The sequence below is a fragment of the Thalassophryne amazonica genome, chromosome 1 (assembly GCF_902500255.1).
Source record: "Thalassophryne amazonica chromosome 1, fThaAma1.1, whole genome shotgun sequence".
NCBI classification, from domain to species: domain Eukaryota; kingdom Metazoa; phylum Chordata; class Actinopteri; order Batrachoidiformes; family Batrachoididae; genus Thalassophryne; species Thalassophryne amazonica.
Window position 1 is genome coordinate 13,690,329 of NC_047103.1, and position 12,866 is coordinate 13,703,194.

At 42.7% G+C, this 12,866-nt stretch overlaps 1 long non-coding RNA gene across 1 annotated transcript; it reads left to right on the top strand.

Moving 5' to 3' along the window:
- Window positions 1–7,757: 7,757 nt before the first annotated feature.
- On the top strand, window positions 7,758–9,031 carry LOC117519003. The gene is made up of 3 exons (XR_004563139.1): window positions 7,758–8,244; window positions 8,458–8,528; window positions 8,620–9,031. It is a non-coding gene; the product is annotated as an uncharacterized LOC117519003 (long non-coding RNA).
- The last annotated feature ends 3,835 nt before the right edge of the window (window positions 9,032–12,866 follow it).

The following is a 12,866-nucleotide window of genomic DNA, read 5'->3' on the forward strand; positions in this document are numbered from 1 at the left end:
TGCTCTAATCTCTGTAATAAAATTTTATGGTCAACAGTATCAAAAGCAGCACTGAGGTCTAACAGAACAAGCACAGAGATGAGTCCACTGTCTGAGGCCATAAGAAGATCATTTGTAACCTTCACTAATGCTGTTTCTGTACTATGATGAATTCTAAAACCTGACTGAAACTCTTCAAATAGACCATTCCTCTGCAGATGATCAGTTAGCTGTTTTACAACTACCCTTTCAAGAATTTTTGAGAGAAAAGGAAGGTTGGAGATTGGCCTATAATTAGCTAAGATAGCTGGGTCAAGTGATGGCTTTTTAAGTAATGGTTTAATTACTGCCACCTTAAAAGCCTGTGGTACATAGCCAACTAATAAAGATAGATTGATCATATTTAGGGGAGGTGATGGTCTAGTGGTTAAGGTGTTGGGCTTGAGTCCAGAAGATCATGGGTTCAAATCCCCGCCTGACTGGAAAATCACTAAGGGCCCTTGGGCAAGGCCTTTAATCCCCTATTGCTCCCGGTGTGTAGTGAGTGTCGTGAGAGCCTTGTATGGCAGCACCCTGACATCGGGGTGAATGTGAGGCATAATTGTAAAGCGCGTTGAGCGTCTGATGCAGATGGAAAAGCGCTATATAAATGTAGTCCATTTAAGATTGAAGCATTAATTAATGGTAGGGCTTCCATGAGCAGCCTGGTAGGAATGGGGTCTAATAGACACGTTGATGGTTTGGAGGAAGTAACTAATGAAAATAACTCAGACAGAACAATCGGAGAGAAAGAGTCTAACCAAATACCAGCATTACTGAAAGCAGCCAAAGATAGCGATATGTCTTGTTATGTTATGGGTCATTTTTTCTTTAATAGTTAAAATTTTATTAGCAAAGAAAGTCATGAAGTCATTACTAGTTAAAGTTAAAGGAATACTCGGCTCAATAGAGCTCTGACTCTTTGTCAGCCTGGCTACAGTGCTGAAAAGAAACCTGGGGTTGTTCTGTATTTTCTTCAATTAGTGATGAGTAGTAAGATGTCCTAGCTTTACGGAGGGCTTTTTTTATAGAGCAACAGACTCTTTTTCCAGGCTAAGTGAAGATCTTGTAAATTAGTGAGAAGCCATTTCCTCTCCAACTTATGGGTTATCTGCTTTAAGCTGCAAGTTTGTGAGTTATACCACGGAGTCAGGCACTTCTGATTTAAGGCTCTCTTTTTCAGAGGAGCTACAGCATCCAAAGTTGTGCTCAATGAGGATGTAAAACTATTGACGAGATAATCTATCTCACTCACAGAGTTTAGGTAGCTACTCTGCACTGTGTTGGTATATGGCATTGGAGAACATAACAAAGAAGGAATCATATCCTTAAACCTAGTTACAGTGCTTTCCGAAAGACCTCTACTCTTCCTTCCCACTGTTGCCAAGTGCTTGCTCACAGGGGGTCGTTTTGACAGTTGGAGTTTTTCTGTAATTATTGTATGGCTTTGCCTTGCAATATGAAGCGTCTTGGGGCAACTGTTTGTTGTGATTTGGTGCTATATAAATGAAATTGATTTGATTTGATACTGTAATGAAACTTATTCCCCACTGCTGGGTAGCCCATTAAAGTAAATGTAAATGTTATTAAGAAATGATCAGACAGAAGGGGGTTTTCAGGGAGTACTGTTAAGTCTTCAATTTCCATACCATAAGTCAGAACAAGATCTAAAGTATGGTTAAAGTGGTGGGTGGACTCATTTACATTTTGAGCGAAGCCAGTTGAGTCTAACAATAGATTAAATGCAGTGCTGAGCCTGACATTCTCAGCATCTATGTGGATGTTAAAATCACCCACTATAATTATCTTATCTGAGCTAAGCACTAAGTCAGACAAAAGGTCTGAAAATTCACAGAGAAACTCACAGTAATGACCAGGTGGACGATAGATAACAACAAATAAAACTTGTTTTTGGGACTTCCAATTTGGATGGACAAGACTAAGAGTCAAGCTTTCAAATGAATTAAAGCTCTGTCTGGGTTTTTGATTAATTAATAAGCTGGAGTGGAAGATTGCTGCTAATCCTCCCCCTCGGCCCGTGCTATGAGCATTCTGACAGTTAGTGTGACTCTGGGGTGTTGACTCATTTAAACTAACATATTCATCCTGCTGTAACTAGGTTTCTGTAAGGCAGAATAAATCAATATGTTGATCAATTATTATATCATTTACGAGAGAGACTGCAAATTTGGCGTTCCCTTACGCCTCCCTATTTGAGCTGCTATGAAATTTGTTTGATCAGCTTCTACCCGCAAATTGCAGTTGGAACTTTCTGTTCTGCACCTGCCGGTGAGATGCCTGATCCTAAATTTAGCCTGGACATTTTTGCTGTGTAAATCTGTTGGCGTTATAGTGTGTTTGGACTCACCTCAGTCTCTCCTCCTCCTCAGAGACTCAGCTCCGTCGTGGTCACCTGGTGCCGGCTCTTCTCCTGGTCTAATTGACGCTGTGGCTTCCTGCTGTTCAACTGCCTGGAGCGGGCCGTGTCCTCCACTCCACAGACCGTTTGACATTATAATTTATTCTGCTCACTGTGTGTTATTAAATCTCAGTTATTCACTCCCTTCTTCTCTGCTTCTGTTGCGTTTGGGTCCGGTCAAACTCTGGGTCGGGCTTCAAACCCGCATCCAATCCATAACAGAAGTCTCTGGCCACGAAAATGGACCCAGCCGAAGCAGAGTCGGTTTGTTTTCAGGAAAAGATACAACAGTTTTTGGATTCAATCTGGGATCAGTTACAAACACTCTCTGCCCAGGTTAAACATGCTGACGCTTGCATTACGGAGCTCGCAGCTCAAGTTACACCGCTCCCTGTCGTTCCAGCTGCGGCCCTGCCTTCCCCCGTGCAGATAGCTCCAACATCCGTTGATTTAGCTCCCGAGCCTTTAATCTGTCACCCAGAGCCATATGCTGGTAGTGTGGAAACCTGCGCATCATTTCTGATGCAGTGTTCATTGTTTTTTTCCAAACAGGCATTGGAAACGATAGTGATGTCACTCCAAAAGTTTTTCATTGGTCTATTATCGGTTTCTTTTGTATTGTGGGGTGATTTGGTGTTAGGGGTTAAATTTGTTGTTTTTGTTTGGTTTTGTGGCATGTTTGGTGGTCTCTGTGAGTGGACACACAGGCTGGCGGGAGCACAGCTCTTTGGACTCAGGTAAACTCATGTTTATTTACTGTGGGGTTTTTTTTTCCTCTTTGGTCTTTGCTCCCCAGGGTTTGATTGTAAATGTCCCCTGGGGGGTAATGGGCCGTTTTTTTGTTTTTCCCCCAGGGTTTGACTGTGAATGTCCTCTGGGGGGCTTGGGGTCATTATTTTTTTTTTGTTTTTCTCCCAGTGTCTGCCCCCAGGGTTTGATTGTGAATGTCCTCTGGGGGGGAAATGACTGTTTGGTCCTTCTAGCCGTTGGGAGGCCAGGGCTGGGTCTGATTTAGTCATGGGGGTGTCTCCTGGTGTTTGATTGTGATGTCCCCTGGGAGGCGTTGGATGCTCCCACAAATGACTTTAGGCCTCAGATGTTCCTCGGCTGTGGTTATTACTCCCAGGGTTGATTGAGATGTCCTCTGGGGGGTGTTGGTCCATGCATGTCGTCTGTGGGGGGTGTTGGATTCTTTTTTGTTGGTTTATTTTTGGACTGTGTTTACGGGACTCTTTTGGGTGTTTGGACTGCATTTTTTTTTCTCCCGGCGAACACTCCAGCCGTGTCATATTGTCTGCTCGCTGGCCTGACCTGTGTTCCTGGGATGTGCCTTTCCTGTGGACCCAGGAGGGTCGCACTACATGTTCTCCACCGTTGGACCCAGGGGGGTCGCGCCACATCTTCTCTGCCGTGGACCCTGGATGGTCGTACCGCATGTTCTTTGCCGGGGACCCTGGAGGGATGTGCCCTTTCCTGTTTCAGGTCCGTATGGTCGCCAGGAGGCTCCCCGTGAGGGGGTTGGAATATTGTCATGGACTGGGCTGTTTAGCTGGCTGTGTTTTCTGTGTTTCCCACCAGGTGGCGCGTGAGCAGAGCTGAGCATCTGGAGACCTCACCTGCAGCTCATTTTCTCCTGATCAGGAACCACACCTGCAGCTCGTTTCCACCTGATCAGGAGCTGCTGCATTTAAAGCCTGATTATGCAGTTGTTCATTGCCAGAGACTTGACATCTTGATATCTTGACATTTTGAGATCTGATGATGTTACATGGATGCTGAAGCCGACTTGTGGTTGACGATTATGTCTCTGGTGAAGAGGAGAAATTGCTGAGGAATCCTTGAGGTCTGCCGTCAGACAGCACACTTCCTGAGGTAATTCAGGTTCTCTAACTCTCATTATTAGAGCCTGCAAATTTGGCGTTCCCTCGCGCCTCCCTGTTTGAGCTGCTATGAAATTTGTTTGATCAGCTTCTACCCGCAGCTTGCAGTTGGAACTTTCTGTTCTGCACCTGCCGGTGAGATGCCTGATCCTAAATTTAGCCTGGAAGTTTTTGCTGTGTAAATCTGTTGGCGTTATAGAGTGTTTGGACTCACCTCAGTCTCTCCTCCTCCTCAGAGACTGAGCTCCGTCGCGGTCACCTGGTGCCGGCTCTTCTCCTGGTCTAATTGTCGCTGTGGCTTCCTGCTGTTCAACTGCCTGGAGCGGGCCATGTCCTCCACTCCACAGACCGTTTGACATTATAATTTATTCTGCTCACTGTGTGTTATTAAATCTCAGTTATTCACTCCCTTCTTCTCTGCTTCTGTTGCGTTTGGGTCCGGTCAAACTCTGGGTCGAGCTTCAAACCTGCATCCAATCCATAACAAAAATAAGAACAACCCCAGGTTTCTTTTCAGCACTGTAGCCAGGCTGGCAAAGAGTCAGAGCTCTATTGAACCGAGTATTCCTTTAACTTTAACTAGTAATGACTTCATGACTTTCTTTGCAAATAAAATTTTAACTATTAGAGAAAAAATTATTCATAACCATCCCAAAGACATAACTTTATGTTCGACTGCTTTCAGTAATGCTGGTATTTGGTTAGACTCTTTCTCTCCTATTGTTCTGTCTGAGTTATTTTCATTAGTTACTTCCTCCAAACCATCAACATGTCTATTAGACCCCATTCCTACCAGGCTGCTCAAGGAAGCCCTACCGTTAATTAATGCTTCTTAAATATGATCAATCTATCTTTATTAGTTGGCTATGTACCACAGGCTTTTAAGGTGGCAGTAATTAAACCATTACTTAAAAAGCCATCACTTGACCCAGCTATCTTAGCTAATTATAGGCCAATCTACAACCTTCCTTTTCTCTCAAATTCTTGAAAGGGTAGTTGTAAAACAGTTAACTGATCATCTGCAGAGGAATGGTCTATTTGAAGAGTTTCAGTCAGGTTTTAGAAATCATCATAGTACAGAAACAGCATTAGTGAAGGTTACAAATGATCTTCTTATGGCCTCAGACAGTGGACTCATCTCTGTGCTTGTCCTGTTAGACCTCAGTGCTGCTTTTGATACTGTTGACCATAAATTTTATTACAGAGATTAGAGCATGCCATAGGTATTAAAGGCACTGCGCTGCGGTGGTTTGAATCATATTTATCTAATAGATTACAATTTGTTCATGTAAATGGGGAGTCTTCTTCACAGACTAAGGTTAATTATGGAGTTCCACAAAGTTCTGTGCTAGGACCAATTTTATTCACTTTATACATGCTTCCCTTAGGTAGTATTATTAGAAAGCATTGCTTAAATTTTCATTGTTACGCAGATGATACCCAGCTTTATCTATCCATGAAGCCAGATGACACACACCAATTAGTTAAACTGCAGGAATGTCTTACACACATAAAGACATGGATGACCTCTAATTTCCTGCTTTTAAATTCAGATAAAACTGAAGTTATTGTACTTGGCCCCACAAATCTTAGAAACATGGTGTCTAACCAGATTCTTACTCTGGATGGCATTACCCTGACCTCTAGTAATACTGTGAGAAATCTTGGAGTCATTTTTGATGAGGATATGTCCTTCAATGCGCATATTAAGCAAATATGTAGGACTGCTTTTATTGCATTTGCGCAATATCTCTAAAATTAGAAAGGTCTTGTCTCAGAGTGATGCTGAAAAACTAATTCATGCATTTATTTCCTCTAGACTGGACTATTGTAATTCATTATTATCAGGTTGTCCTAAAAGTTCCCTGAAAAGCCTTCAGTTAATTCAAAATGCTGCAGCTAGAGTACTGACGGGGACTAGAAGGAGAGAGCATATTTCACCCATATTGGCTTCTCTTCATTGGCTTCCTGTTAATTCTAGAATAGAATTTAAAATTCTTCTTCTTACTTATAAGGTTTTGAATAATCAGGTCCCATCTTATCTTAGGGACCTCATAGTACCATATCACCCCAATAGAGCGCTTCGCTCTCAGACTGCAGGCTTACTTGTAGTTCCTAGGGTTTTTAAGAGTAGAATGGGAGGCAGAGCCTTCAGCTTTCAGGCTTCTCTCCTGTGGAAGCAGCTCCCAATTCGGATCAGGGAGACAGACACCCTCTCTACTTTTAAGATTAGGCTTAAAACTTTCCTTATTGCTAAAGCTTATAGTTAGGGCTGGATCAGGTGACCCTGAACCATCCCTTAGTTATGTTGCTATAGACTTAGACTGCTGGGGGGTTCCCATGATGCACTGAGTGTTTCTTTCTCTTTTTGCTCTGTATGCACCACTCTGCATTTAATCATTAGTGATTGATCTTTGCTGTCTTCCACAGCATGTCTTTTTTGTTGTGAAAGTGTAGTGACACGGACCCACAACAGGGGGCGTAAATGAACGGACAATGAAAGAGTCGAATATGAACACTTTACTGTTGTGAATGAGCACAACACAGAGGAATGTGAAATTTTACAGACAGTCAATCACAAGGGTGACATGTGGGCAGGCTCGAGGATACAAGACGTCTGTCCTGAGATGAACCGGAACCACACGATTTCCTCCGCCACCGAACCCGGAGAATACTGGAGCCGCCAAGTCCCGAGTCCCCAGGTGGCCACCGTCTTCGAAGGTCGGATCTGGTACTGCTGGCAGGGAGCAGAGACAATAAGATATTGGTGTGTGCACACCCAGTAACAACAACGGTTTGGAATTCCACCTCCACCTCTAACACACACTCGTGCAGCTCCTGTCTACCCACTTATCTGGTAGAGGTGTGAAGCGAAGCCGTCGCTGATCACACCAAACGCCGGTCTCACAGATAAGGAACACCACAGGAAAGCGGCTGCAAAAAAGAGTTCAGACTGACACACAGTTTACTTTAAGGCTGAGAATAGTACCTGAACGGTTCGACGATATCTCGGCAATGAGGTGGAGATGACGTCCGGGTTTTATGGAGTGAGATGATGAAGCATGAATGGGTGACAGCTGTCAAGAGATAATGAGTGACAGCTGTCACCCCCGGCTGTGTCCGTGGCGGCAGCGCCCTCTCGTGCCTGAAGCCCGCACTTCAGGCAGGGCGCCCTCTGGTTGTTGGCCAGCAGTACCTCCTCTTCTGGCGGCCCACACAACATTTTTCCTGATTCTCTCCCCTCAGCCCCAACCAGTCCCAGCAGAAGACTGCCCCTCCCTGAGCCTGGTTCTGCTGGAGGTTTCTTCTTGTTAAAAGGGAGTTTTTTCCTTCTCACTGTCGCCAAGTGCTTGCTCACAGGGGGTTGTTTTGACCGTTGGGGTTTTTTTTGTAATTATTGTATGGCTTTTGCCTTGTAATATAAAGCGCCTCGGGGCAACTGTTGTTGTGATTTGGCGCTATATAAATAAATTGATTTGATTTGATTTAAATGTCACAAATGGGAAACATATATACACACACAATTTAAATAAAATGGAATCAGAATAGTTTACTGCAGTGAGCATTTGCTATAGTGTGTATTAGAAAGTGGAATTGCATCTGTCTCATCTTTGAATTCACAGCCTTTATACGCTCGATGGCTGTCTGATTAAAGATCCAAAGCAGTTGAAGAGCCACGAACATTACGTTGCTGTCAGCGTAGGAAGTTTTAAACCTGCTCTCTATGGACAGGAAGTCCCAGCACCCTCCACAAACAGCAAGAATGAACGGTATGAGGCCAGAAAAGAGAAAATTAAAATACATTTTCTTTGTATTCTCACATGGCTCTCATGTCAAAGAACATTTGTTAACCTTGGCATTGTGTTTCCTCCCTACAGCAAAAGAACTGTGACTGCTGTTCGAAAAAAGTGTCATGCACAGGACAAGGTGAGCGCACTTTCAATTTGTTCAAATTCTTGCACCATGTGCCTCTGAGGCACAAAGCAGCACTCGCTAAGATCAGCTCAGACAAATTCAGTCCTGGATGAGTCACAGAGCTCTTCTTTAACAACAGTGCACAATTGTTTATTGAGTAGCCCTGAATATTAATTACAATTGTTTACTAATTTTTAAAAATTATTATTATTTTTACATTTTCAGACCAAGCCTGTTCTCAAGAAAGTCCAGGAAACTGTTCCCAAGAAAAGAAAAGTTGAGTTTTGCCCAATACAGTAAGTACAGGCATTCAGATTGATAATTATTTATCATGAATATGATTTTTCTCAGTTTGATTATATATCTTTTTATTTCATCATTTTGTAGGGTGTATGCTAATGGACAACCTCAGGTTCCTCCAGTCCTCATCAGGATCCCTAAATACGCACTGATGAACTTAGATAATGTGATCACCATGGTGGCGAGCAGAATGTGTCTTCACGGTGGAGTGAACAGGTAGTGAACAAGATCAATAATTTGTAAATCTGAGCCAACAAAAGCTCCAATACTCAATATGCTGACTGCAGTAAATCTATAACTGATTTACAAAATAATTACTGAAAACTAATTTACCCATATTGTCTGGAGTATGTATAAGTCACAGAGTTAAAAAAGGCCTCTTGAAGTGTAAAAACCCTTATATACAGTACATCTGGAATGTATTCACAGCACTTCACTTTTTCTGCAATTGATTATGTTGTAGCCTTATTTCAAAATGGACAAAATTATTATTTTTTTCCTCAAAATTCTACACACAATACCCCATAATGACAATGTGAAAAAGTTTTTGGAGATTTTTGCAAATGTGTTAAAAATTACAGCCTTTGCCATGAAGCTCAAAACTGAGCTCAGGTGCATCCTGTTCCCACTGATCATCCTTGAGATATTTCTAAAGCTTAATTGAAGTGTCCACATGGGGTAAATTCAATTGATTGGACATGATTTGGAAAAGGCACACACCTGTCTAGTGTTGTCTTACAATTTAACCATGTGTTTGTAGAACTGTTTGTACTTTTGTGGTGCAGAATTGTGTTTTATGAAATGTCACAAATGGGAAAAATACACAGTTTCATTGCTCGTTCGTGAAATGCAATCAGAATAATTTTTAAATACTTGCAGTAGAAATTAGAATCCTCTGAGCTATAGTTTGTGGATTTGAAAGTGGAATAGCATCTGTCTCATCTTTGAATTCTCAGCCTTTATAAGCTCGATGGCTGGCTGATTAAAGATCCAAAGCAGTTGAAGAGCCACGAACATTACGTTGCTGTCAGCATAGGAAGATTTAAACCTGCTCCATATGGCCAGGAAGTCCCAGCACCCTCCACAAACAGCAAGAATGAACTGTATGAGGCCAGAAAAGAGAAACTTAAAATAAATTTTGTTTGTATTCTCACATGGTTCTCGTGTCAAAGAAGAACATTTGTTAATCTTGGCATTGTGTTTCTTCTCTACAGCAAAAGAACCGCGGCTGCTGTTGGAACAAAGCCTCATGCACAGGACAAGGTGAGCGCACTTTCAATTTGCTCAAGCTCTTGTAGCATGTTAAACAGTTTATGCCACTGACCACCTTTAGATTATTGCTGTGACACCGTCGTAGTGACACCCACTGTGAAAAATGTCTGTTTTAGCGCCTCGAGTTGCCAGTGTTGTTCATCTTTTGCCCCCCCACTCTCTCTCTCTCTCTCTCCTCCTATGGTCTACCATCCAAGTATTAATCAGGACAGACTCTGCTGCTGAGATCTGAACACCTTTTCCTAAGATCTCAACAACCAGGAAGCCTAGATGGATGATCTAAAGCACATATTGATCAGCAAAATATTTGTGATTGATTGATATGTGTCAAGTCTGTGTGGGCATTTGTCCACTGCCCATAACACAGCAGACCAGACCCTGTACACTCCTTTTGCGGGTGACTGAATCCCACGGTTGTAGACCCGGCCACCAGGTTCAGCTTCACGCGCCCCTCCCAGGCGTCCCTTACCAAAAAATAGTACTGATAAGTATATAAAAAGTAAACTAGAAGTATACTTGAAACATACTTGCATATACTACTTTTTGGTAAGGGGTGGTTACAGGAGGAAGCCCCGGTCTCCGTGAGGTGGCTCTGTCCTTTTTAGACTGCGCGGTGAGCAGGTTTGAGGCAGAGTGTGAAGTGATTGGGATGAGAATCAGCACCTCTAAATCTGAGTCCGTGGTCCTCTGTTGGAAAAGACTGTCCTCTTTGGGTCAGCGGCCCCAAGTGGAGCAGTTTATGTATTTTGGGGTCTTGTTCATGAGTGGGTGTGAGTTGGAGCATGAGATCGATAAATGTATTGAAGTGGCGTCTGATGTTTTACGGACACTGTTCCGGACCGTCATGGTGAAGAAGGAGCCATGTGTCCAAGCTTTCAATTTAACACTTGATTTTCGCTCCTGTCATCACCTTTGGTCGTGAACTTTGGGGATCCAAAGGTGACCCTGAACCATCCCTTAGTTATGCTGCTATAGACTTAGACTGCTGGGGGGTTTCCCATGATCAAATTAAATCAATTATATTTATGTAGCGCAAAATCACAACAAACAGTTGCCCCAAGGCACTTTATATTGTAAGGCAAGGCCATACAATAATTACGGAAAAACCCCAACGGTCAAAACGACCCCCTGTGAGCAAGCACTTGGCAACAGTGGGAAGGAAAAACTCCCTTTTAACAGGAAGAAACCTCCAGCATGATGCACCCAGTGTTTCTTTTTATTCACCTCTTTTTACTCTGTATGCACCACTCTGCTTTTAATCATTGGTGATTGATCTCTACTCCCCTCCACAGCATGTCTTTTTCCTGATTCTCTCTCCTCAGCCCCTACCAGTCCCAGCAGAAGACTGCCCCTCCCTGAGCCTGGTTCTGCTGGAGGTTTCTTCCTGTTAAAAAGGAGTTTTTCCTTCCCACTGTCGCCAAGTGCTTGCTCACAGGGTGTCGTTTTGACCGTTGTGGTTTTTCTGTAATTATTGTATGGTTTTTGCCTTACAATATAAAGCGCCTTGGGGCAACTGTTTGTTGTGATTTGGCGCTATATAAATAAAATTGATTTGAATTGATTTGATTTATGTATATAGATGGGGTGTGTAGCCAGTACATTCTGAGTGCAGGTCCCAAGCCCGGATAAATGAGGAGGGCTGCGTCAGGAAGGGCATCCGGCGTAAAACAAGCCAACCCAACTATGCAGACTAAGAATCGAATTTCCATATCGGATCGGTTGCGGCCCGGGTTAACAACATCCGCCACCGGTGCTGTTGCCCAACAGGTTGTCGGTGGAAATTGTCTCCCTTCAGACCCAACCAGTCCCAGCAGAAGACTGCCCCTCCCTGAGCCTGGTTCTGCTGGAGGTTTCTTCCTGTTAAAAGGGAGTTTTTCCTTCCCACTGTCGCCAAGTGCTTGCTCACAGGGGGTCGTTTGACCGTTGGGGTTTTTCTGTAATTATTGTATGGCTTTTGCCTTACAATATAAAGCACCTTGGGGCAACTGTTTGTTGTGATTTGGAGCTATATAAATAAATTGATTTGATATCCTGATAGGCAAGACCTGATTAAATTTTCAAGGTCATAGGACAAAGGTCAAAGTCAGGAACTAATTCTCACACAACTAATTCTCCAAAAATTCATAACGCTGTCAAAAAACATTGAATTTCTTTCATATTTGAGAGCATTATGTAGGATGGCATCCTTTATCGCCTGACAAAGTTTGATCCTAATCTGATCCAGATTACAGATTTTGTGGCCATTTTAATTTAACATTGAAAACCCCATTTAATGTATATTTTACATTGTATCTTAATAAACGTGCCCCAATCACTCTCATATTTGAAAGTGAGGTGCAGACTGACACTCACTGTCACCTGATCTGAATATGGGTGATGTTGATGAAGTGCGCTATATTCATATTCAAAGTAAAAACAACCAGTAGCATTGTCAAGAGCTTTTCCAATGGTGTTTCATCACACGTCGCCCCAGCGACGCAGATTTTTGTAATTTTTTTTAAACCAAGCAACACTAAAACATCAATGACAAGTCAATGAAAAATTAGTTAATATCCTTTAATCTGTTGCAATTTCTTCCTCTATTTTTCTCTTCATGCAGTGCACTGAAGCAAAACAAAATGAAACCAGAGTTAAAAGTACAGTGGACTCAAAGAAGTTAGCCAAACAAACGCACACGACCTCAATTTATCCCAGACTAACCGGTAAGTATTGCAGTTGTGCACAAGAAACCTGTTGTGTGCCAGTATGCATGATGTCAGCATTATGTCCAAACACCATGTGTGCACAGACGTGATGGTACGTCAGTGTGTCCTGTGTCAAACATGGTTCCAGTGTGCAGTGAAAACAGAAAAAAAAAAGTTCTAATATCTTAATATAGAAGGTAGTAGCTCTTTCCTGTGAAGATTACAACAAATGACAATGAACACTGTCAAAGAGGCTTTCAGCTGTTTTGTAGAAAGTATATCCAAAAGCATTTCTTTGTCTTTCTGTCTGAACAGATTTAATGGCCTCACTCTTACTCTTTCTCTCTCATCCTCCTCAGGTGCAGTCTGCAAATGCTG